Source organism: Schistocerca americana, chromosome 1 (assembly GCF_021461395.2).
Source record: "Schistocerca americana isolate TAMUIC-IGC-003095 chromosome 1, iqSchAmer2.1, whole genome shotgun sequence".
In the NCBI taxonomy this organism is placed as follows: Eukaryota; Metazoa; Arthropoda; class Insecta; order Orthoptera; family Acrididae; genus Schistocerca; species Schistocerca americana.
In genome coordinates this window covers 672,927,429-672,933,861 of record NC_060119.1, presented here as the reverse complement: position 1 = coordinate 672,933,861, position 6,433 = coordinate 672,927,429, and positions in this window count along the sequence as shown.

Sequence of the window (6,433 nt, the reverse complement as noted above, 5' to 3'; positions counted from 1 at the left end):
GGCACTGGTGGCAAAGAACTGTAGTGGAAAATTTACGCACGGCAGAGATGACATGATCAGGTGTGCTGTGCTCTTGTAATCTGGTTCAATGTAACACAACGTGTTACGAGCCCTCCCAAGAACGCCACGTGCAGTGCCGAGCGTGTGGGCGCCGCGCAAGGTCGGAAACAAAGGATGAGTCGAGAGTAATTAATGAATATGAAATCAGGTGGCAGATTCGGGACCCTCCTGCTCTAACCCTAACCTGCATATCAGTTTTATTTCGAAGTATCTAAAGATTCAACCGCGAATTAAAACATCTAACAATTACAGAAACGAAGAAACTTTATAATAATAATTCCCTGCACACAGAGAAACCGAGATCGGTAAACAGATCTCGGCTGCCGTCATTTTGAGAGGAATTAATAAATTGTTCAAAATGGCGGCGGACGTTAAAAAGATTCTAGTTTAAACAGAGTGTAATCTTCGTCTTGAGGAACGCACGAACACACAACATCCCGCTCTCCCAACGGCCGAGGCTGCACCAGGTAGGGAAACTCCTGAGATTAAAAGGAAGCGGCCAAGTGTATGGCCCACTTGACTACCGGCAAGTCCCCACCGGCACTGCTGTACTTTTTTCAGCCGTAGAGATACTATAATCCGTTCATCATAAGAGTAAACCTGATGTAAGCAAATACAAACACGATGATTGGACGGAAGCCGCAGCACACGTACACTAGTGTTGTTACACTCTTGGAAGAAGGTCCTACTTATGCATTAGACATCTTATTACGAAGTTATGTTAAATGAAACTTTAGGATATTCAAATGCATTAAAAGCCATCAACGTTTTTCTTAATCACACTTTGGCTACGTAGATTTTATTTAAAAAATCGTATACAGTCACAGCCTCTGCAGCGTTGTGCTCTGATGGTCGCGCTGTTAATGCGTAGTATGAAAACTGCTAAGGCTGCTTTCTGTTCCGTAGTGAAAGACGCGCGTGGAACACGGTTAAAAGTGCCGAGAAAAAGGCTGTTCTTAATGTTTTTCATGAAGTTAGGAGGCTTTGAAGTTTTCCCAGCGTTGTATTCCCATCGTTGTATTCCCAGTGTTGTACACACTGTAGTTGGAAATGTAATCAACAGTCAACGTGTGGCGCAGTCGTTAGCGTAATTATATTCGTGCGTAGGTTCAAATCTCCCGAACTTCGCTTTTTTTATCGTTCAGTCTCAAATACCTACATCTCGTGGTTATAAAACTCATCAACATTTTTTATGACTAATGCACGTCTTCTTGTTTCTAATTACAATTGGAAGCGAAATTTCCCGTTTCTAATTCAAATAAAAATTCTTAATTATCTATCTTTTACGAAAGACTGTTCATAAAAGTTGTTTAAAATAAGAAAAAAATAACAATTTAATTTTAGAGGGAAAAATGAAAAACCAAATCCTCTTTATTTGGACTGTGTCCATCGTTTTATACCACAGAGGTAGATGAGTATCTTAGAAACATGAAAAACAATCATTTTCACAGCATCGGACACATCATGCAAATGCTGCAGTTTTACGTTTTCTGATGTACCATTACAATATGAACACAGCAGAACTGACTTGGAGCCAAGCTGCGGGATTTGGCCCTAGAAGTAAGCTGCCAGACGTACTGGAACTAACGCACGCAGCTTTTCCACACGTCACTGTCGAGCGCTGGCGGGATATAAATGTAAATGTCGTGTGACTAGGGCCTCCCGTCGAGTAGACCGTTCGCCGGATGCAAGTCTATCTATTTGACGCCATTTCAGCAACTTGCGCGTCGACGGGGATGAGATAATGTTGATTAGGATAACACAACACACAATTCCTGAGTAGAGAAAAATCTGCGACCCAGGCGGGAATCGAACGCGAGCCCTTAGGATTGACATTCTGTCACACTGACAAATCTGCTACTGGGGGCGGACGGCGGGATACAGAACGGCTCGTTATAAAAACAGAAGAGAAAATACTGGTTGGCTTCGTATATTCTGTTGTTGACAGGCTCGTTAACACCGTAGCAGGTGACACTTCCAGAACTGAAATGTATTTCTCGGATTCGGATAAGGAAGGAGCTAAGAGATTACCAGACGACTGACTGTAAGAAATACCTTCAGTGGTTTCAATACTTAACTATACGGTGAAATCTTTCAATACTCCCTTATGTTACAAACAGCTTTACGCAGAAAAATTACCTTGTGGTTAAGTCAGGAATTTTCACCATTCTTGTTTTTAAATACAATAGTATATTAGCGATGAGCGATAACATGTTGCGGTTTTCGTCTAATCGTCTAAGGAGAGTATTGTGGGAGATTTTCAGTGTATTATTTCATTCAGCTTAAAAATTAAATGACATTCGAAGCTGTATTGCTCCTCTGCTCGTCTGTTTTTTACATGTGAACTGCTATTGGCCACATCACTGCAGGCTAGTTGCACCAGCTGACCGGCCAGTGCTGTCCAAATTAAAAGCGCCGGTAAAGCTGTTGTACCGTATTATCGCTAAGGCCATGTGCGCGTAACGCACAGCCCGAAACGTACTCCTGTTATTGCACTTGACAGTACGCGAGACAACTTGGCTGCAGACCGATGTGAAACGGAAATCCAATGAGGTTCCAGCAAACGCAGAAGAATACATAGTGCAATGTTTACATCAGGTTTATTCTTATGCTGAACGGACTATAGTATGGCGTAGCGACCAGCCCTGAGCATAACCGCTCCACCTCCATTTTGGAACCTCTTCTTGGAAGGTCCACTAGCTGCCGTCTCGCCCGCGACCACCTACTGTATAGAAGTACGCTCTGCCATGAGACGGTATAGCTTAACGGTTCGTGACTTCGGGCACAGTCTAATGATGGTGTGCTCGGATTGGATCGCTGTTTCGGTCGTTTAGCGATCGTGAATTTCGCGATGCTACTGGAGAGCAGCAGCTCCAGCCACGCGATAATGTTCACCGAATTGTGTCACCCGTCACTGTTGTTACCAAAACCTAGTTCCCGTCGTTCACGATTCTCGCTCCAAGGTGTTCTCAGTTCAACTTACGTAGCTACAGGTGAATGCTGTCTCTATATGTCATTCTGTGAATCTATATCTGTCAGTGGAGTCTGCCCTCGGCTAAGGGTACGTTGCTCTGTTCAAAAATGGTTCAAATGGCTCTGAGTACTATAGGACAACACCTGAGGTCATCAGTCCCCTAGAACTTAGAACTACTTAAACCTAACTAACCTAAGGGCATCACACATATCCATGCCCAAGGCAGGATTCGAACCTGCGACCGTTGCAGTCGCGCGGTTCCGGACTGAAGCGCCTAGAGCCGATCGTCCACCGCGGCCGGCTCGTTGTTCTGTGCTAGTTCCTAAATCTTTTATATGTGATACGATTTCTACCAATTTTCCCCAGTATCCATTAAAATCAGTGGCTCCCTGAAAGTGGGATCGCAGTCCATGCCTTCCCACGGTCTAGTACTGGGTAGAATAACCAATGAAATTCCGATAGCCTATCAGTATTTATCTGGCCCACTAGCTGGGGCAAGCTCCATTTATTCAGGCAGCCTGAGTTACGAAAACTGTGGCAGTCAGTGTAGGTGTGGTAGTGCACTGGGATAAGAACCGCAACAGCTGATCATCTCTTTGCGGCCAGATAAGAGGAGGGTGAATGTTGCGGAATGGTCAAAAAGCAGTCAGCTAGAGTCACCTGGTCGATTTGGAGATGGTGCTGCCACTTACAGTCAGACGACGTATAGCAGTGTCACAGATAAGAGAGTACATTTAAGCAAACACATTGTGTCTATTCAGTAAAGTATGTTCGACACTTCTCTCCTCTTATTATTCATACTGATTATAATAATCTGCAATAACTCGAATAACATTTGTTGGTAAGTAACAAACGGAAACTACTCTTGTTCCGTCTTCAGCGATGTACCAAATCAGTCACATTACGAGTTTTGGAGTAGCCTGACAGATCCGACTATTCAGGCGTCTCTTTATGTGTGCTACGCATCCAGATTACGTTGGTGTCACACTGAGGTGACAAAAGTGGTGGGGTACCCACTAAAATCCTGTCGAACTTCCTTTTTCTTGGCGCAGTGCAGCAACTCGACGGGGCATGAACAAGTCGTTGGAAGCACCCTGCAGAAATATTGAATCAATACGCCTTTACAGCGGTCCACAATTGCGGAAGTGTAGCCAGTGCAGGATTTTGTACACGAACTGACCTCCAATTTATTTCACGTAATTGTCCCATGAAATTCATGTCGGGCGAAATGGGTGGCCATATCAATCACTCGGACTGTTTTGGAAACCAAGCACCTACGACTGTGGTCCGGTGATATCGCTATTTGAGAACATGAAGTTCATCAGTGCAAATTGTCTCCCAGTAGCAGCACATGATCTTTTTGAGTCAATGATCGGTTCGGTTGGACCAGAGGACTCAGTCCATTCCATATAAACACAGCCCACACCACTATGGAGCCACCACCAGCTTGCGCAGCGCCTCGTCGACAACCTGGGTCCACAGCTTCGTGGGGCCTGTGCCACAGTAGCTCTAACCAACGGGAATCGTAACTTATCTGATCAGGCAATGGTTTTCCAGTCGTCTAGGGTCCAACCTATATCGTCCCGAGCCCAGGAGAGGCGTTGCAGATGATGTCATACTGTTAACAAAGGAACTCGCGTCTGTCATCTGCTGTCATAGCCCAGTAACGACAAATTCTGCCACACTGTCCTATAAGACACGTTCGTCGTACGTCCCACACTGGTTTCTGCGGTTATGTCACGCAGTGTTGCTTGTCCGCTAGCACTGACAACCCTACACAAACACCGCTGCTCTCGGTCGTTAAGTGAAGGACCTCGACCACTGTGTTGTCTGTGGCATTCTTGGCACATTCTTGCTACTGTGGATCACGGAGTACTGGATTCCTTAACGGTTTCCGAAATGGAATGTCCCATGCGTCCAGCTGCCATCATCATTCCATGTTCAGAATCTGTTAATTCTCATCGTGCGGCCATAGTCTGTAACACTTTCATGCCGATGTGCTCTTTGACCATTTATTATTGTATATATACTTGCTTTTATCTTTATGTAAATTTGTATGTACACGATGTGTGAATTAATTAGTATATTTTGCTGTATAATCAATTATGTATATTATGTAAATATCGCTGAGTAATCGCTGAGAGTATGTTAGGGGAACGTTAGGTTTTTGTCAACGAATAAATATCGTTGGAGTAGCGGCGTCTCTGGACGTGGGAGGATGTTACGTCAGAGCGCGCGCTACACAGAGAGAGAACTCTGATGTGAGACTTGGTGAAGTTCGAACGCATGGATGGCGTGCACTGTACTGGAGGAGTGATTGTTTAGGGGCACGTGCCAACTGATGAGCGTGGCCGGTGGAAATATTGGCTGCAGCAACATCAAGAACCCGCCACGCCAATATCATTGCTAATAACTCCCGTGCTCACTAATTATCATGGAAAGGAGCCAGCAGGAGTATCGTCGTCAGCAACTTCGTCACGGCGAGAATGGACTGAAGTAAGATTGCTGCATCACAGCTTATTGTCAACTAGTTTTGTAACGGCGTTACTCAGCTTTGTGGTGTTTTGCGAGTGAATAATTACCATAGTTTAATGAAAACTGTTTACCCGTGATTCTACTAAAATCATTCACCAAGTAGGTTCCTGTCCTGTCCTATTGTTACAATAATCCGAGTACCTTTTCTGAAAAATGAAAATTGCAGTGCCAGTTAATTTTGCTTATGAACTAAATGATCCAGTTAGATTAAAGATTTGAACTTAAAGCATTCAGTAATTTCAGTCTCACTAACTTTAAATTTTAAATTTAATGTGAGGCGATCTAATTGTCGCAAATTGTAAATCAACTAATCAAATTAAAATGATTCCTGGCACTATGAACAAAAGCACTAAATAGAATTAATGAGTGAGTGCTAATATCAGTGATTATTGTAATTTGTTGTTTGTAAAGTTGTGGTTCACATTTTGACTTGCAGTCGTGCTAAAGAATAATAATTACCTTTTGATACAGTAATTATCAATTTCTACTTCCCTGTTCAGAGGTCAATAGAGTTTCTTTTAATTATTTTTTTGCCATTTTCAGAATTCATATGAAAATAGTAGACGTTATTGCGAGGTAGCGCCATTGTCACTTACAACAGTAAGTAACCATTAATCTAAGTGTTATCTTGTATGTTTTCAAAATTTCAGCTCTATTATTGATATTTCGAGTGTAAACTATTTTCTTTCTCGCTTTATTGCGTAAATGTTTCAATTGTTTTTGCTAACGTGCGTGCAGCCCTCTGTTGCCGCACGTGTTTGAGTAATTCTTGACATTGACTGTTCGGCTCATTAATTCACCTACCTAACAGAAATATTGCCCAATTGGGCTGGCGACCGTATTTCTTTTAGCTATAATTATTTC